At 47.2% G+C, this 26501-nt stretch overlaps 1 protein-coding gene across 3 annotated transcripts in view; it reads right to left on the reverse strand.

Moving 5' to 3' along the window:
- The window catches only part of LOC146334066 (lysine-specific demethylase 4B-like), a 365953-nt gene that overhangs the window by 311088 nt on the left and 28364 nt on the right, over positions 1–26501 (reverse strand). Inside the window, exons 2-3 of one of the 3 annotated variants that reach the window (XM_084824983.1) lie at positions 20369–20402; positions 14386–15917 (exon numbers count right to left, since the gene is read on the reverse strand). The exons of 1 other annotated variant lie outside the window; for it this stretch is intronic. The gene's annotated coding sequence lies outside the window, so the exon portion shown is untranslated. The remainder of the gene's footprint in view (positions 1–14385; positions 15918–20368; positions 20403–26501) is intronic. One more of the 3 variants, XM_084824984.1, reaches the window with a different exon arrangement.

Genomic DNA, 26501 nt, shown 5'->3' on the forward strand with positions numbered 1-26501 from the left:
CTAAAGCAGGGACGCAAATGGCATAGGGGATGCCATTTGCGTCCCTGATTTAGCCGTGATAGGCTACGTAAATATATATGTAGCCTATCACGGGCCGGCGTAGGGACACAAATGGCGTCCCCTACGCAGGATGCCATTTGCATCCGCAGCAGCCCAGCAGCGGCTGGAGGCCCCGCTGTGGGTTGGCCCGGCCGGCAGCTCTGCAGACTGGCCGCAGAGCGGAGCCAGCTGGGCAGGATTCCAGGGGGGTGGAGGAACGGATTGCCTCCCCCCCCGTCGAGGATTCCGGGGGAACAGATCTCCTCCCCCCACCTGCAGACCCCAGCGGAGCCAGGTAAGCGGGGTTTCGTACACCCGTAGCTGCCTTGCACTACATGGTCTGCAACCACCAGAAGCATTTTAAAATCCTTGCACCAAGAGAATCACCACTCTATGGCTACTACTTGTATACTTCGCCAAGACCCTGAGAATTACTAAACAGGGAGGCAGAGAAAAATTCATGAAGTCATGGGACTTTTAGCCTATCAAGCAACTGGGTCCCCTTATAGAATCTGGAGAACATTTGCATCTGGTTGACAAGAGAGAGGTCTTGGACTGAACTTCTGAATTGCTGGGCCACCTTCTTTGGCAACTGTACTAGTCCGCTTTGGCATTGCACATCCCCTTCATGTGCTCTGTCCTGACGAATCAGAGGAATCTCCGATTAGCGGAGAAGCATCAATGTTTCACTGATTAGCCTGGCTCTAGATGCCCCCTTGCCTGTTGACATATGCTTTGTCTGGCATATGGTCTACCATAACACAGCATTCTTCCCCACTCAGGGCTAGGGATGTTAGAGAAATCTGCTGCGGATTCAAATGAGGAATCCGTGGCGGGATGGCCCCACTTACCTCCGCTCCGGGAGGATTCTGCTTAACTGGAGCCGTTCACCTCTGCGCAGATTGCCTTTTTTTTTTTTTAAGTCTATGTGTCCATAGACTTATACGCAAGATTCATGGCTCTATTTTGCGTATAAGTCTATGGGCACATCCTACCGATCGCCATGGTGCTTAAAAAAATGGCAATCGGCGCAGAGGCGAGCAGGTCCAGGATGGACCAGGTAAGCGGCCCTCAAGCTGGGTCGCCTCCCCGCCAGGCAGATTCCCCACTGGAACAGACGGTGGGGAATCTGTACATCCCTACTCAGGGCTCCTGTTATGATGGGGATCTGGAAGTTCTGAATAACAGGCCTGACCATTAACAGGGTTGTGTGTATTTTGTGATAACGTTGTGTACGCATGGAGTGCAAAAGAGAGCAGAATCCAGTGCCCTCAGAATCCTAGCTTACTTGCTTTCCTTTTTTTTAAAAAAAGGATGTCCCAAGCCCTTAAGATCACAAAAGCTAATCTTGTGAAAGTATGCCAGCAATTCCTACCAAAGTTTCAAAAGCCAGAGGGGAAATGAAGCAAGAATTCAAGGAGTCAGAGGGCCCGGTTTCAGTGACCTGCAAGGATTTTTGCCCCTTATGACAAGCAAAAGCAGAATTATATGAACACAGGATAACGTACATGCAAATTTTCTTGATGTGCAGAATCTACACAGGTTGAAGAATTTGGGGAGAGGAGAGCTTAAAAAAACCATTTGCATATATAAGTCCTAACCATGAATGTTGGAGTTTACCCCACCATTCCACAGTTCAATGCATCTCCTGTGCAATCAGAATCGTTTCTTTCGCCGCTGTTCACCTGCTGTAGAAGGAATGTGGGATACAATGCACAGAAGGCCAGGTCAAGCAACTTGGTGCCCTCTAGAAGTTTAGGACTAAAATTCTCATAAACCCTGACTACTGGGCAGGCTACATGGGAATTACGGGAGTTGCAGTCCAAAATGTATGGAGGGCACCCTGTTGCCTACCTCTAAGGTAGCCAACTTCTGGTTGTTGGGATTCTTGCAAAGAATACTGGACTGGGTAGATTATATTGTGATCCACAGAGAACTTCTTATTAAGCAAGAGGGCAAACTCATGATCACTTAAACGATCACAATGATGCGCTCTTGCTATTGAACATTTATCAGTGGACCATGGGGTTTCAATAGAGTGTTCTTGACTGGAACTAGGCCCAGGCATTGACAGGATACTATCAAGGCTTGGAGCTCAGATGTCATCAAACCAGCTTCTACAAGCTACCTGGTCTGCACTGTAAAATTAGAGGGCTTTATGGCTCTGTATTCTAACAAAAACACCATCTCAAACATTGTATCTAATTAGATGCCCTTCCCCTGACCAACCATCAAAATTATGAAAGGAAACGGGGTTGGACTCGATGGCCTTGTAGGCCCCTTCCAACCCTACTATTCTATGACTATTCTATGAAACAAGGAAAAAGCAGAGACCAAGTTAGCTTAATATGTTGGAAGCAGTCTCACTTTCCAGTGTTGCCTGCACATATTAGACAAGGCTGCATGGGTCCTCCACCAATCAAGATCCACAAAAATCGAACAAGGAAGGATGTATACCTCTCGGAGAGGACCTGCCTCACACTGAAGGAGAACCTCTTGAAAGGCTCCCTAGACAATGTTAGCTGTGAGGTAAAAGGGTAAAGGTAAAGGTGTCCCCAACCAGTCGTGTCCGACTCTAGGGTGTGGTGCTCATCCCCGTTTCTAAGCCGAAGAGCCAGTGCTGTCCGAAGACGCTTCCGTGGTCATGTGGCCGGCATGACTGAACACCGAGGTGCACGGAACGCTGTTACCTTTCCCGCCGAGGCGGTGCCTATTTATCTACTTGCAATTTCTTGCTTTCGAACTGCTAGGTTGGCAGGAGCTGGGACTGAAGACAGGAGCTCACTCCGTCACGCAGCACTCGGGTCTCGAACTGCTGACCTGCCGACCTTCCAGTCTGCAGTTCAGCGTCTTAACCGCTAAGCTACCGCGGCCCTAATAGCTGTGAGGTACATCCAGCTAATTAACTTGATTAAGCTCATTACAACTGCTAACTATAGAACCCAGAGTGGGGAAGGGCAGGGAGAACATCAGCACTCACACTTCTCTAATTATAAAAAGCACAGCAACACTTGCTTCATGGAAATTAACAAATGCTGAGTATAAATGGATTCTCTGTGCCCCTTTGACAGCTAAAAGACTGATATTGCAACACCGGAAGGATAAACATTCACCTCCTATAATGCAATGGATTGAAGACCTTACAATGCTTTCAATATTGAATAGGTGGCAAATAGACACCATCTTCAAATGCATACTTATTTGGATATTTGGTCCGCTTTTGTTGAACCATATGTATAATTGCTAGGAAGCTGTACACAGTTCATACAATTCCATGTAATATATTCAAAAACGGGGGGAAAGAAATAAAAATGTTTTTGGGGGTGCCCACAGGCACCACATTGGAGAACCCTCCACAGGCACTACTGGAGGTGCCTGCGGGTGCTGCACTGGGGACACTGGCACAGGCAAGACACAGACCTCCCCCCACCCCTAGGTATACTGCACACATGCCCTAGACCTCTGGGATACTCCTCACCACAACAAGTTTAACTTTTTCTTTTTTCTGGTCAGCTGGGTAGGTTCCAAAATCAAGCAGTGGGCTGCAGCCAGTCACCAACTTTATTTTCTAAGAATGCATCTGGGGCTGTGTGGGGTTCAGAGATATTCTGGGAAATAAAGATGGTGCTGGAGGCTAGTGTGTCACTTTGCATCATGCCAGTTCCCAGTATTTTTTTAAAATAGTTTTTAAATTTATTATTATTTTTTTAAGTCAGGAGGGGCAGGGAGCCTGGTGGGCACTGTGGTGTCATGGGGATCACACTAGGGACCCCAGCCTTAAAGCATAACATGTGCCCTTCTGGGTTTTATGCACACGAACCACAGACAACAGGGACTACTCTCATTTTGTTTTGCTTTAGCTACACTTTGAAATAAGTCAGCAATTTCCACCTTAACGTGGAAAGACGAAATTTTACAACTGTAACCAAATAAGCACAGCTTTTAACATTTTCACAGGCAGCTTCAGACTGAAAGAGGAAGTAGAAAGGTTAAGCAGTAGGGCAGCGCCATGGAGCACTGACAAGCAACAACACTCGCAGCATATCTTGGCAATTTCATCCTTCCATCTTGTACAGCATTCAGGCTAGGCGAAAAGTATCTGTAGACTGAGATGACTAAGCAAAAAAGCCACTTAGCACAGACACCATCAAACAGAGGTAATTTTACCTTGTTAAAGAAAAAGAGAATTAAGTAACTGCTCTAAAGAACTATCAGCGCAAGCAATCGCATGGAAAGTAAGAAGACAATTTGCTAAAGAATGCACAAGCAAACCTGGCATACAAGTATTTTACATGTAAGTAAAACCTTCCCCAAACACTGATGGCCTTCTATCGCTCATACTTTCTGGCATTAAACAAAACCAAACAGTCAATAAGTTAGACCAAACTATAATGGAGAATGTATAGAAACCTCTCTTTGGAGCAAAGGTGCAGCCCTCCAGATGTCTGGGGCTACAATTCCCATCAGCCCTAGCCAGCACAGCCAATAGTGAGGGATGATGGGAGTTGTAGGCCAAAACATCTGGAGGGACACAAGTTGCCCACCCCTACTTTAGAGGATTCAGAACGTTTTTTGCCTATAAGAGAATCCTAAGAAGCACAAAATCAAACACCCTCTCCCCAATTTAACCTGAAAATATCACTTTAACTTTGGACATTACATCCGTGAGGTCTCTCTTACCCTGGATCTTGTCCCAGGTGCAATATCCAGGATATGATAGCGCCAATGTTCAAAAAATATGAAAATCTCCAAGTCTGGACTTTACATATTATAAGCCTACAATGTAAGGAGATGTAGCAGCAAGTATGCATGGCACATTTAAGCCTGAGGTCTATCCGTGAACCCAGTGTCTGGTGGGGCAGCTGGTTTGTGTGTCTAAACAAACAAAACATCAACCAATACTCCACTTTGTACAGGTCACACCTTTCACTTGTCACCCTCATTTCCATTCTAAATATTATTTAATACAAGGTTAACAAGCTCTGACTTTGTCCCTCTCACATCTTCCCTTCTTCTAAGGGATTAGAAGCTTTTGTTTTTTTTAACCGCCACCTATTCTTAATCAAGTTGACAAGATCAGATACAGTTTAATGGAAGGCCAAAAAAACCCTGTATTAGAAAGGTACTTCCATAGTTACATTTCTCTTCTCAGTTATTTAAAATGACATGAAAGGCAACCTAGAACTCTTTTTTTTTACTTCTATTTTTATTTTATTTTTATAAATGAAATAAACACAACCAACAATATAATCAGAATCTTCAGTTTCCAACATTACAGTATTCTAAGAAAAAGAACCCCTTCATGGATCACTGCCTTGTTGTGGCGAAGGGGCTTGCGTAACTCAGTGAAGCCATAAGCTATGCCGTGAAGGGCCACCCAAGACGGACAGGTCATGGCGGAGAGTTCTGACAAAATGTGGTCCGCTGGAGAAGGAAATGGCAACCCACTCCAGTATTCTTGCCAAGAAAACCCCATGGAACGTATCACAAGGCTAAAAGAGATGACGCCGGAAGATGAACCCCTCAGGTCGGAAGGTGTCCAATATACTACTGGGGAAGAGCAGAGGGAATTTCCAAGTAGCGCCAGAAAGAGTGAAGCGGCTGGGCCAAAGCCAAAAGAACACTCAGCTATGGATGTGTCTGGTGGTGAAAAGAAAATCCGATGCTGTAAAGAACAATATTCTTTAGGAACCTGGAATGTAAGATCAATGAATCAAGGTAAGCTGGAGGTGGTCAAACATGAGATGGCAAGATTGAACATCGACATCTTGGGAATCAGCAAACTCAAATGGACAGGCATGGGCGAATTCAATTCAGGTGACCATCATATCTACTATTGTGGGCAAGAATCCTTTAGAAGAAATGGAGTAGCGCTCATAGTCAACAAAAGAGTGGGAAAAGCAGTACTGGGGTACAATCTTAAAAATGATAGAATGATATCAGTACGAATCCAAGGCAAACCATTCAACATCACAGTAATTCAAGTCTGTGCCCCAACCACTGATGCCGAAGAAGCTGAGGTAGGTCTTCATAGAACCGATCAACAACACCTTTTAAAACTAACACCAAAAAAAGATGTCCTCTTCATCATAGGGGATTGGAATGCTAAAGTAGGAAGTCAAGGAATCACCGGGATCACAGGCAAGCATGGCCTTGGTGTACAAAATGAAGCAGGACAAAAGCTAATAGAGTTTTGCCAAGAGAACACGCTGATCATAGCAAACACTCTTTTCCAACAGCACAAGAACAGTACTCTACACATGGACATCACCAGATGGTCAATATCGAAATCAGATTGATTATGTCCTTTGCAGCCAAAGATGGAGAAGCTCTACACAGACAGTCAAAACAAGACCTGGAGCTGACTGTGGCTCAGATCATGAGCTGCTTCTTGCAAAATTTCGGCTGAAATTGAAGAACGTAGGGAAAACCACTAAACCATTCAGGTATGACCTCAATCATATCCCTTATGAATATACAGTGGAGGTGAGGAATAGATTTCACGGATTAGACCTGATAGACAGAGTGCCTGAGGAACTATGGACGGAGGTCCGTAACATTGTTCAGGAGGCAGCAACTCAATCCATCCCAAAGAAAAAGAAATGCAAGAAAGCAAAGTGGCTGTCTGATGAGGCTTTACAAGTAGCTCACGAAAGAAGGGAAGCGAAAAGCAAGGGAGAAAGGGGAAGATATACCCAACTGAATGCAGAGTTCCAGAGAATAGCAAGGAGAGACAAGAAGGCCTTCTTAAATGAACAATGCAAAGAAATCGAGGAAAACAATAGAATGGGAAAGACTAGAGATCTCTTCAAGAAAATTGGAGATCTCAAGGGAACGTTTTGTGCAAAGACAGGCATGATAAAGGACAAAGAAGGCAGGGACCTAACAGAAGCAGATGAGATTAAGAAGAGGTGGAAAGAATACACAGAAGAACTATACAGGAAAGATCTTAATGTCCTTCATAGCCATGATAGTGCGGTCACTGAACTTGAGCCGGACATCCTCGGGAGTGAAGTCAAGTGGGCCTTAGGAAGCATTACTAACAACAAAGCGAGTGGAGATGACAGTATTCCAGCTGAGCTATTTAAAATCCTAAAAGATGATGCTGTTGAAGTGCTGCACTCAATATGCCAACAAATTTGGAACACTCAACAATGGCCACAAGACTGGAAAAGGTCCGTTTACATTCCAGTTCCAAAGAAGGGCAATGCCAAAGAGTGTTCAAACTACCACACAATTGCGCTCATTTCACATGCCAGCAAGGTGATGCTCCAAATCCTACAAGCTAGGCTTCAGCAGTATGCGAACCGAGAACTACCGGAAGTACAAGCTGGGTTTTGAAGAGGCAGAGGAACTAGAGATCAAATCGTCAACATTCGCTGCATCATGGAGAAAGCAAGAGAATTCCAGAAAAACGTCTATTTCTGCTACATTGACTACGCTAAAGCCTTTGATTGTGTGAATCACAACAAACTGTGGCAAATTCTTAAGTGATGGGAGTACCAGACCACCTTACCTGTCTCCTGAGAAACCTGTACGAGGGTCAAGAAGCAACAGTAAGAACCAGACATGGAACAACCGAGTGGTTCAAAATTGGGAAAGGAGTACGACAAGGCTGCATATTGTCACCCTGCTTATTTAACTTATATGCAGAGTACATCATGAGAAATGCTGGGTTGGATGAATCAGAGGTCGGAATTAAGATTGCTGGGAGAATTTATCAACAACCTCAGATACGCAGACGATACCACCTTAATGGCAGAAAGTGAAGAGGATCTAAAGAGCCTCTTGTGGAGGGTGAAAGAGGAGAGTGCAAAAGCTCGTTTGAAACTCAACATTAAAAAAACTAAGATCATGGCATCTGGCCCCATCACTTCCTGGCATATAGAAGGGGAAGAAATGGAAGCAGTGACAGATTTTACTTTCTTGGGCTCCAAGATCACAGCAGATGGTGACTGTAGCCATGAAATTAAAAGACGCTTGCTCCTTGGGAGGAAAGCTATGGCACACCTAGACAGCATAGTAAGAAGCAGAGACATCACCTTGCCGACAAAGGTCCGTCTAATCAAAGCTATGGTTTTCCCAGTAGTAATTTATGTCTGTGAGAGCTGGACTATAAGGAAGGCTGAGCACCGAAGAATTGATGTTCGAACTGTGGTGCTGGAGAAGACTCTTACGAGTCCCCTGGACTGCAAGGAGGTCAAATCAGTCCATCCTAAAGGAAATCAACCCTGAGTGCTCATTGGAAGGACAGATACTGAAGCTGAAGCTCAAATATTTTGGCCACCTAATGCGAAGAGAAAACTCTCTGGAAAAGACCCTGATGCTGGGAAAGACTGAAGGCAAAAGGAGAAGGGGACGGCAGAGGATGAGATGGCTAGATAGCATCACGGATGCAATGAATATGAACTTGAGCACGCTCCGGGAGAGAGCGCAGGACAGGAAGGCCTGGCGTGCTATGGTCCAGGGGGTCACGAAGAGTCGGACACGACTGAACGACTGAACAACAACCAAGAAAAAGAAAAAAGGGAGGATAGCAAAAGGAAGAGGAAAAAAAAAGAAAACACAGAATTATATTAAACTTCAATAAGAACATACCAAATATCCAAACACTCTTATAGCACAGAAATGGAAGCAAACACTCCATTTCCACTGGCCATACATTACCATTCAGTTAACACATATTAATAAACATTAAAGGTTTAGCCAACATGGAATAGTAATAATAATCCCATAACAATATTAATAATACTACTACTAATAAAAAGGGGGGAAAAGAGAAGTTTAAGAAAAGGATAAAAACAGGAACAAATCATTTGTATATTTTAAGTAATATATCTAAAAATATATTTATATGTGTACGCACACATACACACACAAATATGCACTTCATTACAATATAACATTAAAAAAAGAGGAGAAAGAAAAAGAACTCTTTTTTTTTTTTTTAATCAAAAAGTTTTACTCAAAAGACCTAGTCTGTTTTGTGGAGCTTAATCCCAGGTAAGTGTGCATAGGATTGCAGCTTCAAACATAGAAATGCCTTTGTTTTGTACAAACAAAATTGAAAATACACTCAATACAAGAGGGGGAGAGAGAGACCAGCTACTGCAACCTATGCTTACCAAGGTTGTCTGTCACAGGCCTTTTGAGGTGAAAAGGTTGTAAGCACAAAGAAGAGGCTGTCAAAAGGACAGGAGGCTGCCTTATACCAAGTCAAACATTTAGTCCAATTAGCCCAGTATTGTCAACACCGGCAGGCAGCGGCTCCCTAGGATTTCAGGCAGGAGTTTTCCCAGCTCTTCCTGAATACACCTGGGATTAACCTGGGACCTTCCGCACACAAAGCGTGTGCTCTACCATGGAGCTACAGCCCCTCCTGCTACCTTGCTTCTAGTAACTCCAAACTAGACTGAAGGTCGCCATAAGAAAAGCAAGCAGCAATTCACTAGCCATGAAGGCTCAGTATGCCTTTCTCATGAAGAAGGCAGCACCCTCCAGAGCATAGCTGAAGAACCTGTAGTCCTCCAGAAGTTGTTGGACTCAAAATTCCCATCAGCCCCATCCAGCATGAGTAATGCCACGGATGATGAGAGATGTAGTGCTGGACAGCCACAGGTTCCCCACTTCTGCTCTAGAGTCTAGGTCCAGAAATGCATCTTGGATTTGACAGTTGAATATGTCTACACAGGAATTATTCCCTAATGCTGCAGATTTTCTTATTCCCTCAAAATGTGTGCAGCGATCACCCTCAGCTGCATAAAGGCAGGCTTCTTGGAGCTGTAGATCTTCGCTGGGGATTGTGTCCTAGTATGAAGATTTTTATGGAATTCCTTGTCTTAAAATGGATTTCACTCATTACAAAGCAGATAACAGTTCCTCAAAATTTCCAATTTTCCCTTTGGAAAATTGGGGAGGGGGGGAGTTCTCAGAAAATAATTATTTTTGAACAGCTGAGGAGAGAGTTAACTTTACAGGCCCTAAATATTTTAAAACGATCAACGTATTGCCAACTGTCAGAATGGAGGAAAAGCTGTCAGCCAATGAAAAATAACTGAAGTGAAATCCACTTCAGCATCTCACAGGCTAAAAAATAGCTAAGGCAACGTTAGACCATACAAGGGGTTTCCCTGTATGCAGCCAAAACAGTTTAAAGTAAAACAGAAATTAATATGCAAAATATTTGCACATCATGGAATTCCACAAAAATCAAGAACAAACTCATTTTCAGAGCTCAAGCTCCGCCTTGAAACTAGGTGGCTGGAACAAACCCTGAATTCTGCTAGCCTGGTTACAACAACATGTTGACACATGATTTCTAATTCCATAAATAAACCATACAGTTTCATTCATCAACACTCAAAGATCCTGCACCTAATAGCTGAAGTATGCACAAATTCCAAATTTCTAAAGGCCCCAAACAACATATAATGCACCTGAGCTTTTTCCAGCCTGGTCAGTATTGACTTGATGCTCCTGCAGATCACCTTGTAATCCAGGAACAAAAAAGTCAAAATCAATTTGCCAAGAAATGAAACCTGCAAAGACCGTTCCATTGATATAAGGTGCCAAATTAGATAGGGTCAGTAGTACTTCTAATTGCCACTTAAACTCAGCATCTGTTCTGCAGCATCAAATGTACCCATTCCACAAAGGATCAGGACATGCTGTGTAGAAGTGCTTCTGCAACAGAAGACAGAAATCATAACACAAGTTTACTAAACTTGGATATCCTGCTTTAGAAGTTTAAACTGCTAACCCCCGGGCCAAGTCTTGCCAATGAATGCAGTCAGGGTTACATTTGCCACAGCTCTCTGAATGTTTCCATCAGCCAAATCAACCCACAATGTATCTTGTCATGAAGTCACAGTGAGGTCCAGATGTGTTCAATAAAATATGAAGGGCAATGGTGCCAATTCAATCTAAAGAACCAACTCCATCACTGCTGTCTCAGCAAACAACTATTCCCCCCCCCCCGTTTTCATCTAAGCCTCACAAGTATTGTCAAACAAACTCTTAAAAACTACCATCTGCTTAACTCAGTTAAAGTGGCAGCATGCTACTTTCTGGGACATGACCTAATCAGATGTCCCCACTTTTCTTACACAGTACAAATGAAAGGAAATGTAAGAGGCCTTTCCTGGAAGACCAACAACCTGCTCAAGCCCATTTCACTGTTTCATTGCCAATACACCAACAAAAGCTAGTCCAATAGAGAGAAGAATATTCTCAATGTTTTTTACAAGAATTTTACAGGAATAGAACATGGTAAAGAAGACACCTTAAAAAAATAATCTCAGCAAGCCCCACTCAAATCAAAGCACAGTTCCATACTACATACATCCCTAGTTGACAGTCTGCTATCCTCAAAGAAACCAGAAATAGAACAGCAAAACAGAAAGCTAGTGTAGAAGCTAGGGGGATAGGTGTAGGAACTAGGCAGGTATGCTAGCAAATATATAGAAACCATGGTGGGCAAGAAAGTCATAGGGAAGGAGAAACCAAGCAGGCATATCTGATGAGGTGCACGGGTTTGGGGGTGGCGGGTTGAGCACAGCAAGTCTGAGAAACATTTATATGCTCTATAATTCAAAAAGGAAGCAGAAAATCCACAAAATACAGTTGAAATTCTGTAAACATCTAGCTCAGGGGTAGGCAACCTGGTGCCTCCAGATGTTTTGGACTACCTCTCCTATAATCCCTCACCACTGGCCATGCTGACTGTGGCTGACGGAAGTTGTAGTGAGCTAGTTAGAGATGCTGGCTAATACATACACATAAACAGTTTGAATTAACACACAGATTGATTTCTCACACAACATCACAGGACCAGAAGTGTCATCCTCAACAACATAGGCCTCCTTTTTTCAGGTGTGCATCTGAAGTAAATGGACAGGGAAGGCCCCGCCTCTGAGGCCAAGAAGGCAGTCTCCAACTTGAACTTCCAGAGGAGGCGGGACCTCCCCCACGCTCACCAGTTGAGTCTTCCAAGTCATTGAAACTCCTCGGAAGCCCTCCATCCTGACAGTCTTCGATTGCGTACCTTGACTGACAATCAGGCTGAGGAAGCAACAGTGGTGAAGCCTGCCTAGCCTAAGAGTCGCCTAGAAGATAGCTGGCCCGGGCAGGCCTGGCTGGCCTCCTTCACTCGATGAGAACAGAAATTCACCGGTGAGTAAAGAATTTCCGTTTCTCCCACCAAGCGCAGGAGGCCAGCCAGTACGGGGATGTGAAAAAGCAGTTCACCCCTGGGTGGGCCAACAAACCCTTAGGCAGGCCCCCTGCTAGGATTGTAGGATCCTCTGGAGGACCCATCTGCCGAAGGCACCCTCTGCAGAGGCAAAGAGGTTGATCTTGTAGTGGCGTGTGAATGTATACACAGACGACCACGTGGCCGCCTTGCAGATCTCCTCTAGCATAGCTCTCCCCCAGAAGGCTGCTGATGCGGTCAACCCTCTCACTGAGCTGGAGGTGTAAGCTAGCACGATGCACTCGCATAGCCAACATGCCAGAGAGGCTACCGACACCTTGTTGCCCATGGAGGATGGTCTGAAGGACACAAATAGGGTGCTATGTTGTCTGTGCGGCCTGGTCCTATCAAGGTAGAACTTAGGGGCCTGTCTGGCATCCAGAGTGTGCCACTCCCTGTCCTGGGGGTTGGAAGGGTGAGGGCAGAAGGATGGGATGACCAGCTCCTGGGCTCTGTAGAAGTCAGAGTTGATCTTGGGGATGAAAGTTGGGTCCGGGCAGAGGACCACTTTGTCCCTGTGAAAAATGCAAAGCTCCTTTTCTGCCAAAAGAGGCCCCAGCTCGGAGGCCGTTTTGGCAGACATGATAGCTAAAAGGAAAATCATTTTGAGGGTCAACACCTTAAGGGTGGAAGCCCCTAGGGGATCAAATGGAGCTTTGGACAGCACTTTGAGGACAGCGCTTTGAGGACAGAGTTGAGGCTCCACATGGGGAACCTTCTCACTGGGGAGGAGTGATCAGTGAGGCTGCCCTGAGGAATCTCTTAATGTAGGGGTGAGTCCCTAGGGCCCCCCCATTTAACTCCCCTAGTATGGACCCCAAGGCAGAACCTTTTTAGGGTGTTTGTTTTAAGACCTGCTGACAGGCCCTCCTGAAGGAACTCCAGAATATCACCTATGTTAGTGGCTAAGGGGTCCCTCCCTGTTGCCTGGGCCCATTTGAAGAAGGCCCTCCAGGTGCATTCATACAATCTGTTAGTGGAGGACCTCCTGGAGGCCAGGAGGATGAAAGCCACCTCTGATGAGTAGCCCTGGGCCCCTAGCAGTTTCCACTCAACCTCCAGGCAGTTAAGTTTCAGGAAACATGGGTATTGGTGTATGATCAGCCCTTGAGTCAGCAGGTTGTGCCGGGGCGGCAGGGTCAGTGGTTTGACCATGGATAGGTTTATAAGGTCAACATACCACGGTCTCCTTGGCCAATTGGGCGCTAACAGGATTAGATCCTCCTGCTGGTCCCTCAACTTCCAGATCACCTTCAGGATGAGGGGCAAGGGAGGGAAGGTGTAAAGAAGATTCCTGGGCCATCTGCTGGTCAGGGCACCTGAATTTGGCGCCTCTTGTGAGGTAGCAGGTGGCGAACCTGGGGAGCTTGGCCTCCTGCTGGGAGGCAAAGCAGTCGACACAGGGCAGGCCTTTAGCTCCCACTTTACTTCTAAGCCCAAACATACACAGATGAGAGGCTTCAGTCTACAGCATTTAATCCAGTACTTCAACAGGGTCATACAGATGCAAATTCTCAGTGACTCTCAGTCTACAAAGGAATGCCTTCAGGGGATTCAAAAGGAGGTTACCAGAGTTGCCCGCCATTTGAAGATGGAGGCGGTCTGACTAGCCTAACTTAAGGGAGGGAGGTCCCTCTCTTCTCATGAGGCCTCTAAGCGCAGCTTCTCACGCAAGGCCAATCGGGTAGACCGTCTAAGTTCCACCCCTGCCTTCTCTCTCTTTGCTCTGCGCCTGCGCCTGGCATCTATTAAATCAGACTCTCCAAACCCCGCCGCCTCCTGTTTGCTGCCTCTCACAGGGTGTGTGTGAAAAGGGACCCTCATCCTCAGCCAGCTGGATGTTTGTAACCTGGGAAGCCAGCCCAGTCATGTCTGGACTCGCCTGGGAAAAAAACCTCCCCTGTGTCTGGCAGTTCTCCTTCAGAATCTGAACTGCTATCCCACTCCCTGCGCTCAGAAACACCCCTGACAATGAGTCCAGGTGGAGGGACCATTCCCCCGGGTCTAGGGATGTCCTGCTGAGCCAGTCGGCCTGGATATTCAACACGCCTTTTAGGTGCTTTGCCCTGATGAAGCAGAGGTGCTTTTGAGCCCACCTGAATAGCATCGGGGCCTCCTTCTGAAGGTATTTGGACCGAGTCCCTCCTTGTTTGTTCACGTATGCCTTCGCTACCACACTGTCTGTTCTGATTAGAACGTCTTGTGACTCTAGCTGCAGGGCTAAGTGTCTCAGTGCCACGCATATGACCCTCAGTTCCAGTACATTGATGCTGAGTGAGATTCTTTCTTGGCTATAGGCCCTGGGCGTGATGGTCCCTGCAGACAGCACCCCATCCTGTGAGGCAAGCATCTGTGGTTAGAGTGGTAAACGTCGGGGTCTGGATGGGGACACACTGGGTGGGTGTGACCATCAGGCCGGAGTGAGAGACTTCCGCTGGGATTGTCACTGCTGGGTTGTGGTTGGAAGCTATTCCTGTCTGGAAGGCCAGGAGGAATGACCGTAGGGGTCTTGCATGGAATCTTGCCTACTGGATGGTCTCCTGGCTTGAAACCATCATGCCCAGCAGCTTTGCCAGTTCTCTGAGGCAGAACTTCTTCTTGGTCTGGATCCGGGCTGCCAGCCTGCTTATTGCGGTTTGCGTGTCTGGTGACAGGGTCATGGTGCCCTTGGGTGTGTCCAAAGTCACCCCCAGGTGAAGCAGGGACTGTGAGGGTGACAGAGAGCTTTTCTTCTCATTGATGACGAACCCCAGGAACCATGGGGTTGAAAGAATGTCACTGGTGTCCTGCATGCACCATTCCCATGATGGGGAATGGATTAGGATATCGTTCAAATAGGGGTGTCGATGGATTCCCTTTGACCTGAGGTGCGCCACTGGGGCCAGGAAGACCTTTGTGAACACTCTCGGAGCCGTGGCTAGGCCGAAGGGACAGGAAGCACAGGAACTTGCGGTGAGACGGCCAAATAGGGATGTGCAGGTAGGCCTCTGACAAGTCCACCGATGTTAAGTCCCCTCTTCGAGGCTCTCCTTTGTGGACTTGAGCGTCTTCATTCAGAACTTCTCCTTCCTCAGGGAGCAGTTGAGCCTCTTCAAGTCCAGAATGGGTCTAGTCCCCCAGTTCTTCTTTGGGACTGTGAAGAAGGAGAAGATGCCCTATCCCGCCTCTCTCCGTGGTACCTTCTCAATGGCTCAGATCTGATGTAGGTGTTGTATCACTGCGAGAGTCGTTCCCTGGAAGGCTCCTGGAGCTCTATGGAGTAGCCTTTTTCTACTGTTTCCAGAACCCAGCTGTCCGAGCAGAGCCGCCTCCAGGCATTTTAGAAGTCCTGCAGTTGCCCTCCCACTGGGGGGGGAACGGCGAGTCATGCTGTATCAGGATTCTTGCCTTGCTGGGGGGACAGGGTGTCCTCTGTGGGTGCCCGGCTTGGCCTTGGTGTAATGTTGCTGCTTCGGTTTGCCCTCTCTGGGTATGTAGGTGAAGGAGGAGGATGGCCTGAAGGGACAAAAGGGCTTGAGCTTTGCCTGGAAGTGCTTTGTTTCTTTCCTTGCTGGGTTCGACAAGGCTTTCTCTTTATTCTTTGTCTCTACCAGGAGCTTGTTCAAGGCCTCCCCGAACAGGAGCTTACCTGAGAAAAGAAAGCTAACCAGACTGGATTCATTCATTCATTCATTCATTCTTTCCATTCCATTTCTATACCACCCAATAGCCGAAACTCTCTGGGCAGTTCACAAAAATTAAAACCAAACAACACACAATAAAACAATTTAAAATATATAGAACATTAAAACCACAATATAGCAATACAGCCACAATAAAACCTAGCAGCAGTGCAGGAGTTTAAAATACAGATTTTTAAAACAGCAAAGCTAAAAGTTTAGAAAGCTAAAATGCTAAAATGCCTGGGAAAATAAAAAGGTCTTCACCTGGCGCCGAAAGGAATACAATGTAGGTGCCAGGCGAACCTTACCAGGGAGCTCATTCCAGAGCCGGGGTGCCACAGCAGAAAAAGCCCTCCTCCTAGTAGCCACCCGCCTCACTTCCTTTGGCAGGGGCTCACGGAGAAGGGCCGCTGACGATGATCTTAAGGTCCAGGCAGGCACATACGGGAGGAGGCGATCCTTCGGGTAACCTGGCCCCAAGCCATTAAGGGCTTTGAATGTTAACACCAGAACTTTGAATCGGGCCCAGAAATGGACTGGCAGCCAGTGCAGCTGGAAAAATACTGGCATAATATGAGCTCACAGGCCAGTCCCTGTTAACAATCTTGCTTCCCTATGCTGGACCAGCTGAAGTTTCCGGACCGTTTTCAAAGGCAGCCCCACGTATAACGCATTGCAGTAATCCAGACGAGAAGTTATCAGAGCATGGATAACTGTAGCTAGGCTATCTCTGTCCAGAGTAGGGCGTAGTTGGTATACCAGCCTAAGCTGATAAAAAGTGCTCCGTGCCACTGAGTTCACCTGTGCCTCAAGTGACAGTTCTGGATCCAAGAGCACCCACAAACTACGAACCTGATCCTTTAGGGGGGAGTACAACCCCCTCCAGAACAGGTTGAACATCGCCTAGCCGGGCAGACGAACCACCCACTAACAGTACCTCCGTCTTGTCTGGATTGAGCTTCGGTTTATTGGCCCTCATCCAGTCCATTACCGTGCCCAGGCACTGATTCAGAACAGTCACTGCCTCACCTGGGTTTGATGAGAAAGAGAGGCAGAGCTGGGTGTCGTCCGCATATTGATGGCACCTCAGCCCACACCTCCGGATAACCTCCCCCAGCGGTTTCATGTAGATGTTAAACAGCATGGGGGATAAAGTAGAGCCCTGTGGAACCCCATGGCACAATTGCCATGGCACAGAGCAATAATCCCCCAGCACCACCTTCTGGAATCGGCCATCCAAGTAGGAGCGGAACCACTGCAGTGCAGTGCCTCCAGCTCCCAACCCAGACAACCTATCCAGAAGGATATCATGGTCGATGGCATCGAAGGCTGCTGAGAGGTCCAGGAGAATCAACAGGGTCGCACTCCCCCTGTCCCTCTCCTGGCAGAGGTCATCCCACAGGGTGACCAAGTCAGTTTCCGTTCCAAAACCAGGCCTGAAGCCCGATTGAAATGGATCTAGATAATCCGTTTCATTCGACAGTGCCTGGAGCTGTCCTACAACCACCCGCTCAAGCACCTTGCCCAGGAAGGGGATGTTGGCCACTGGCCTATAATTGTTAACATCCTCTGGGTCCAGGTTAGGCTTTTTCAGGAGTGGTCTAATTACCGCCTCTTTTAAAGCGGCAGGCACCACTCCATCTCTCAAGGAGGAATTTACAACCTCCTGGACCCAGCCGGACAACCCCTCCTTGTTTGATTTAATAAGCCATGAAGGGCAAGGGTCAAGCACACAAGTGGTCGATCGGACTTGGCCAAGCACCTTGTCCGCATCCTCAGGCCTCAGTAACTGAAACTCATCCAATAAAACTGGACCAGACGGTGCTCTGAACGCCTCTACCAATGGAACTGCATTAATGGTGGTGTCCAATTCATGACGAATCTGAGCGACTTTATCCTCAAAGTGCCATGCAAACTTGTCACAGCGTGCCAGCGAGGGTTTCACCGTCTCTCTCCCCAGCCCAGAATGTAACAGGCTGCGAACCACTCGGAAAATCTCCGCTGGACGACACGGAGAAGATGCAATGCTGGTGGAAAAGAACTGCCTCTTTGCCACCCTCACCGCCACGGAGTAGGCTCGATAGTGGGCTCTTACCTGTGCTCGGTCAGACTCAGCACGAGTTTTCCTCCACCTGCGTTCCCGCCGTCTCCCCTCTTGCTTCATTGCCCTCAGCTCAGGTGTATACCAAGGAGCTGGCCGGGCTCTGCGCAGAAGGAGAGGGCGCTTGGGCACAAGCGTGTCAACCGCCCGAGTCATCTCTGCATTCCACTGAGCGACCTGGGCTTCGACAGGAGCACCAGCCATACCAGCAGGAAAATCCCCCAGAGCCCTCTGGAGTCCATCAGAATCCATTGGCCTCCGGGGGCGGACCATTTTAATAGGTCCCCCACCCTTGCAGAGGGGGAAGGCTGCCAGGAGTCTAAACCTCAGCAGGAAGTGATCTGACCATGACAAAGGGACAGATGTTAACTCCTCCACTTTCAGATCACCATCCTCCTGCCCAGTCGAGAAAACCAGATCAAGCGCGTGTTCTGGCTTCCACTCCCCAATTGCTTAGCCAGATGTTCCGTCTTGCTATGACATTAGCTGCTGTTGTTTTTGCTCCCAGCTGGAAGGAGTCTAGCAAGGTGTCAGCCAGGAACGATGCTGCCATGGCTAGTTGGGTTAGACCACTCCTTGCACAGTATCTCTTCCAGGCTTAGTGGGAGTGGCACATTTGGGTGAGAGGGGGCCGATGGGAAGGCCGCCACCGCGCCTGCCCCCTCTGCTTGGCCCTGGGGGTGTCACAGTTTCTTCTTGGTCTGTAAGCTCCAGGGTGTTGAGGCATTTGGAGATTAGTTTGGTAAAGGCCTCCAAAGGGGGGAAAAAGCCCGGGGGGGGGGGCTTTTCCTTGTGCTTGTCCCCTTCTGAGGGGTCTCCCTCCTCAGATTCTCATGAGCTTGCTCTAGGGAAGGGGATCTGGAGCTTTGGGAGTCAGAGCGGTAGGCAGGGGTTGAGGAAGGTGATCTGTCCCTCTGCCTCCCCTCTCCATGTCTCCGTGCCTTCTTTTTCTGGTTAGAGGACAACGAGGATTGGGTGTGCTTCCTCCCAGAAGTGCCCGCTTGAGATGGATTGGGATCTTCCCAAGGCATCTCTCCTCCTCCCGCTCTGTCTGCTTCTCCTGGAGTGGGGGGGGGGTGTGTGCACGCGCGCACAAGTGCACCCGTTTTGAGTGTGACCTGCTGTGCTCGTCATCCAAGGAGCTGTAGCTAGACGAGCTAGAGTGCGGGCGGGTGCGCCGCCTGGGTCGGTTGAATTCCTATAGACTACGGCAACCCCCCCCCCCCAAATCCTTAAGTCGGTGCTGGTGCTGCACCGAGTGCCCAGGAGGGTACAGCTGGGAGAGCGTGACCCCTCCCAGTTCCCCCGCCCAGGTCTCAGTAATACATACCCGGTCAGCCCCCTCATCCACAATCAAATCATGGATGAGGGAGATTTTATTTTGGGCCGACCTGGCATGCAGCAGCAGCACCACCAGACCCGTGGGCAAGCTGGTACGGCTGCCAGGAACCATCGGGTTGGGGGAAGAACCAGAAGAGGGGACAGCTGTAAGGTGTCTAGCCCCTCTTCTCCTCAGCTGGCCTGTTAATCCCCCAACGCCATACCTCCCCCTGCCCGTGACCACAGTTATGGTGGCACCTCCCCGACCCCTGAGTTGCTCAATACTTGAGCAACTCAACTCTGTTTACTTGTGTGATAGTAAGCAAGGAAGACTTGCTATGACTAGCCTGGGTATGCTTAATGTCTTTAATTGTTTAGCAGAAGTGTGTAGTAGCTGTGTAGTTAACAATATTTTTCTGGAAGGATGCTCAGCTGTGATACAGTGAACTGGGTGATGGCATTTCATTGGTCATAATTAGGTTAAAAGTTTACACTTCATTAAGACTGTGAAGCTCACATAGAATGCTGTTATTTCAGCCCAGCTTTTGATGTTGGGAAGGGCATATATCTATTAACACTTTTAGACGAGGTGCTGTGCAATTCTTAAAGCTACAGTGTGGATCTTCCTTTAGATAAAACCTATTCTCCAAGGAACCTAAGAATGAATGGTCTCCCACTGTTCATTTATATTTAATGCCTGGTTTATAAAAGTGCAACATTTATTAGCGCAAAAAAATTTTTGCTTGCCAATAAATGTCCTTCTCTAGATCAAGTTATTGCTGTTTGCAAGCACGTTCAGGGAGCAAGGCAATAGAGTAGTCAAGTTGGCAAGCAAATGGTCAAGTACACAGGCTTCAGTCCAAGGAAGCTAAGGCAGGAGTGGTCAAAATCCAGGCAGAGGTCAGAACACAGTCAGTCAGGCAACAAGGATCAGGCAGCAGCAGGAGTAGTCAAGATCACAAGCAAGAGATCAAACACAGTAAAACAGTCAGGTACCTTATACAGTCCAGAAGCAAGGTCGTTGAGCAGTCTAAAAGGTCAGGAAACAGCATCAGACACAGGGCGCAATTCAGGAGGCAAGGTACACAACAGAGGCTGGATGGAGCGAGTTGTTCCAATACTGGCTGGGTTTCCAGTGAAGGCCCAAAGCCAGCCAGACCCCACCCAGAGCTCAGCTGCAGCAATCAGAGCTCCCTTTCCAGAACCTACTCCTGAGGAGTTACTTTCTCCTGAGGATACCTTTTCTGGAGGTGAGCAGTCCTTCACACAGGAGCCTTGTTAGCCTGCTGCTTGAGGTGACAATGCTCCCAGGGATCAGGGTGTGCGTATGCGTCTCAGCCTCTGCCTCAGAGGCAGAGTCCCTGGCTGGATCTACACTTACCGCCTTTTCCGCTTCCAATGAGGTTTCACCGCCCGCCTTTCACACTACGCAGTACCCGCCTCGAATTGGAACCGGAATTTCCCACTTCCGCGCTCCCGCTTTCATTACCCTAATATCCCGGTATTTCCCCTTAATGTGCTCTGATTTCCCGCCTTCGCTACCGTATCTGGTCGTAGCCCCCTCCCCTGCCTGTCCATATGCGGCGGTGTTTGCATTTCCCTCCTGTCCAATCACAGCTCTCGACGGCCCCATGTCTTCTTCCGGCTACTGATCACACAGCTTCCTCAGCAGCCCCTGTTTCCTCAGCAACAAGCAAAGGCCTGGATGCGCGCGCGCCTGTCTGATCTCGGATGCTAAGCGGGGTCGGCCCCGGTCAGTAGTGGGATGGGCGACCGCCTGGGAATCAGGCTTCCTGCACTGAGCAGGGGGTTGTTCTATCCCTTCAATTGAGACTAAGTCTTACCCCCTCCTATCCCCCGCTCCGGATGTTTTTTTTTAACATTAAGGCGTTATCCTCGCAGAATTGGGGACAGGCATTATCCTAGCAGAATTTAAGGTTGTGAAGCTTCACAACTTTGGATCTTCAAAGATCATGCCTGAATTAGAAAAAAAAAACATCACGGAGAAGCCCCGATTCTGCAAGGATAACGCCTTAATTTAAAAAAACATCCAAAGTGGGGGATAGGAGGGGGTAAAACGTAGTCTCCTTTGAAGGGATAGAACAACCCCCTGCTCAGTGCAGGAAGCCTGATTCCCAGGCGGTCGCCCATCCCACTACTGACCGGGGCCGACCCCGCTTAGCATCCAAGATCAGACAAGCGCGCGCAGGAAAACAGCAAGAAAACAGCACAGCGCTCGAGTGTGAACCGAGCTTGCGCATTAGATGAAGCACTGCAACGGGGAAAATGGGTGAGTGTAAATAATCACGTTTTAATGCGAGAGCGTTTAACCTGACGGGACACCGAATTCATTGTGATGGCAGGTGCAATGTAGATCGGCCCCCTCTCTCCTGACAAGGATGGCCCTGCAGCCACTTGCCCTGAGGGTTCAGGCTTCTGTGGGTCTGGTGGCAGCTTCTGGTCTGGGGTATCCTGGGCTTCTGGGGCCTCTAGCTCCTCCTCTGAGGAGGAGGATGCCTCCAGTGGGGCATGACAAAGCACCTGTGGCTCAGAAGAATACTTGAGTAGCTGGACTGCCAAGTCCTTTGCCTGAAAGGAAATGTTATTAAGCTCTTGGCATGTGCCTAACTGCTGAGATAATGCATATATTTGTTTTGCCATTCTCTGTGAAATGGTTGGGAGCCAGTGTGGTACAGTGGAGAGTTCAGTACAGTAGACCTAGGTTCAGATCCTCCTTCAGACATAGACTCTGCTTGTGACTTTACACAAGACTGTGTCTTTCTCCACTCTGCTCAGTGAAAAATGAGAGATAAGAAGAATGATCCATAGTGAGGTTGATTGGAAAAAAGATCACAAAGTGAATTGCAAATTAAAGTTTGTGTAATCGCTCGTAATAAAAGTAAATGGTTGACTGCTTCTATCCTTCTGCACCTTTGTAAAGTATTGCAGTCTGTGGTCAATTAGGGGGACCCTTGTTCCAAAACATATATTTTTATGCTGTGTTGGATACATTTTTGCCCACATAACATTTGTGTGTGTGATGATCAGGCAAGCAGTATAATGTGCTAGTCATGGCTTATGTGCATCAGCTGTGGCAATTCCCATGAAAATTTTCTGTCTTTTAAATGAACATTTAAAAATCTTAAGTCTGGGCATGCATTCCACAGCCCACATGCTGTTTTTATTGTAGGCTATCCCATTTAATTAATTATCCCATTATTTGTAGGCTATCCCATGCAGCACCTACTGGATAGTACGCCAAACAAATATGTTATTTTCATTACAGGAGACTGGAATGCTAAGGTGGGTAGTCAAACGACACCTGGAATTACAGGCAAGCATGGTCTGGGAGAACAAAATGAAGCAGGACATAGGCTGATAGAATTTTGCCAAGACAACTCACTGTGCATAACAAACACTCTCTTCCAACAACCTAAGAGACGACTTTATACATGGACTTCACCAGACGGTCGACACCGAGATCAGATTGACTACATCCTTCGTAGCCAAAGGTGGTGGACATCTATGCAGTCGGTAAAAACAAGACCTGGCGCTGATTGTAGTTCAGATCACAAACTTCTTATTGCACAATTTGGAATCAGACTAAAGAGAATAGGGAAGACCCACAGATCAGTGAGATATGAGCTCACTAATATTCCTCGTGAATATGCAGTGGAGGTGAAGAATAGATTTAAGGGACTAGATTTAGTAGATAGGGTCCTGGAAGAACTATGGACAGAAGTTCGCAACGTTGTTCAGGAGGCGGCAACAAAAAACGTCCCAAAGAAAAAGAAAACCAAGAAGGCAAGATGGCTGTCTGCTGAGACACTGGAAGCAGCCCAAGAAAGAAGGAAAGCAAAAGGCAACAGTGATAGGGGGAGATATGCCCAATTAAATGCAAAATTCCAGAGGTTAGCCAGGAGAGATAAGGAATTATTTTTAAACAAGGAATGCGCGGAAGCGGAAGAAGATAATAGAATAGGAAGGACAAGAGACCTCTTCCAGAAAATCAGAAACATCGGAGGTAAATTCCAGGCAAAAATGGGTGTGATCAAAAACAAAGATGGCAAGGACCTAACAGAAGCAGAAGAGATCAAGAAAAGGTGGCAAGAATATACGGAAGATCTGTATAGGAAGGATAATACTGGGGATAGATTTGACGGTGTGGTCAGTGAGCTAGAGCCAGACATCCTGAAGAGTGAGGTTGAATGGGCCTTAAGAAGCACTGCTAATAACAAGCTAGCAGGAGACAACGGTATCCCAGCTGAACTGTTTAAAATCCTTGCAAGATGATGCTGTCAAGGTGATGCATGCCATATGCCAGCAAATTTGGAAAACACAAGAATGGCCAACAGATTGGAAAAAATCAACCTGTATCCCCATACCAAAAAAGGGAAGCACCAAAGAATGTTCAAACTATCGAACAGTGGCACTTATTTCACATGCCAGTAAGGTAATGCTCCAGATCTTGCAAGGTAGACTCCAGCAATTCATGGAACGAGAATTGCCAGATGTACAAGCTGGCTTTAGAAAAGGCAGAGGAACTAGAAACCAAATTGCCAATATCCGCTGGATAATGGAGAAAGCCAAGGAGTTTCAGAAAAACATCTATTTCTGTTTTATTGACTATTCTAAAGCCTTTGACTGTGTGGATCATCACAAATTGTGGCAAGTGCTTGGTGGTATGGAAATACCAAGTCATCTTGTCTGCCTCCTGAGGAATCTGTAGAACGACCAAGTAGCAACGGTAAGAACAGACCACGGAACAACGGACTGGTTTAAGATTGGGAAAGGAGTACGGCAGGGTTGTATACTTTCACCCTACCTATTCAACCTGTACGCAGAACACATCATGCGACGTGCTGGGCTTGATGAAGCCAAGGCTGGAGTTAAAATCGCTGGAAGAAACATTAACAACCTCAGATATGCAGATGATACCACTTTGATGGCTGAAAGCAAGGAGGGGCTGAGGAACCTCATGACGAAGGTGAAAGAAGAAAGTGCAAAAGCTGGGTTGCAGTTAAACCTCAAAAAACCAAGATTATGGCAACCAGCTTGATTGATAACTGGCAAATAGAGAGAGAAAATGTGGAGGCAGTGACAGACTTTGTCTTTCTAGGCGCAAGGATTACTGCAGATGCTGACTGCAGCCAGGAAATCAGAAGACGTTTACTTCTTGGGAGGACAGCAGTGACAAATCTTGACAAAATAGTGAAGAGCAGAGACATCACACTGACAACAAAGGTCCGCATAGTGAAAGCAATGGTATTCCCCGTAGTAACCTATGGCTGTGAGAGCTGGACCATAAGGAAGGCTGAGCGAAGGAAGATAGATGCTTCTGAACTGTGGTGCTGGAGGAAAATTCCGAGAGTGCCTTGGACTGCAAGAAGATCAAACCAGTCCATACTCCAGGAAATAAAGCCAGACTGCTCACTTGAGGGAAGGATATTGAAGGCAAAACTGAAGCACTTTGGCCACATAATCAGGAGACAGGACACCCTGGAGAAGATGCTGGTGCCAGGGACAGTGGAAGGCAAAAGGAAGAGGGGCCGACCAAGGGCAAGGTGGATGGATGATATTCTGGAGGTGATGAACTCGACCTTGGGGAGCTGGGGGTGGCGATGGCCGACAGGAAGCTCTGGCGTGGGCTGGTCCATGAAGTCACAAAGAGTCGGAAGTGACTGACTGAATAAACAACAAATCCCATTTCAGGGTCTATAAATTGCTCTGTTAACTGTTTTGAAAGAGTAGAGTGTATTGTCTTCATAAATAACTGTCCATTAGCAGCTGTCCCCAGGTCCCCCTTCTGATTGTCATGAGTGTTGTATTTCACACAGCTGCCACAGTGTGGTGATGGCCAGTAGGTTAGAGGGCTTTATAAAGGGAATTAGACAAATTCATAAAGGAGGAGTCTGTCAGTGGCTACTAGTCATGATGGCTGTATGCACTTTCAGGTTCAGAGTCAGTAAGCCACTGAATAACAGCTCCTATTAAGCAGCAACATGAGAGGACTGTAGTGTGCTTGTGAGCTTCCCAGAGGCATCTGGCTGGCCACTGTGGGAAATGTGATGCTGGACTAGGGGGACTGTTGGATTGGTCCAACAGGGCTCTTACGTTCTTAACCAATCTAACCAAGCCTATTTTTCTTCTTGCTTGTGCTACACTTGAACTGCCCTTCCATGTGAATTAGGAACAGTGCAGTAGGTTTTCCATGGGGATCTGCAGACAGCCTGCTTTTGTATGGCAGCTAGGATGTTCTTGATAGAAGCCATCGAATTCCACCTGCCTGCCTTTTTTTGTTTTCAGAACTGATGAAGCATCTCACTTCATAGTTGCAGAGGGCACAACATGGGGAAAGGATTGGAAATCTAAATATACATTATGTAAGCAAGTCTGTCTTCCCCCTGCAAGGATAGACGTGTGCTGTTCACATTTCAGGGTAACAATTTCAGACTCAGCGCTGAAACAGTTGGACGGAAGACCCACCTGAAGGATCTGTTGTTGGTTTGTACCATTTCAGATTGCAGGGGATGGAAGGGTTTGATGTTCCATTATAAAATACCCCCATTATATTTTTTAAAAATACAGAAACCGTAGCATATTGGGGAGAAGGTTGTAAGCTAGTTTATTCCCTGGTATATGAGTCTGCATGTATAATTAGGTTTTTCAGTGTTGGGGGAGCATTCATACATTCAATCTCTAACCTGCAAACTGAAACTGCAGCCCAAGAACTGATGCTTCACGTAAGTGTTCCTGCTTTTCTATTTGCACTGTAAGAGAATGTATGGAATAAGTGCACACAGATTGTGAATTTGGTTGCATCCAATTGATTATCTGTGGTGCTCCTGGCTACTAATACAGTTCTGATGTGGCCCTTATTGCTAAGCATGTTGCTTCCCACATGCACAACCCATAGTGTGACAGCTTGGAAAATTGTAAATAAAGCTGCCTGCAGTGGCCCTGAATCTATTAGTAATCATCGGGGGGGGGGGGGGGGACAGTGTTCCCACTTCTAATTTGAAGAGCTTATTGTAATTATGCACTTACTGGATGAAAGCGTCTGTGGCATACTGTTGTGGTGTTTCAGAACAGTGTGGGTTCTTGATATTTCTATTCTTGGGTCATGGTG

Source organism: Heloderma suspectum, chromosome W (genome assembly GCF_057233095.1).
Source record: "Heloderma suspectum isolate Gila_16-S chromosome W, 16-S_ref, whole genome shotgun sequence".
Lineage (NCBI taxonomy): Eukaryota > Metazoa > Chordata > Lepidosauria > Squamata > Helodermatidae > Heloderma > Heloderma suspectum.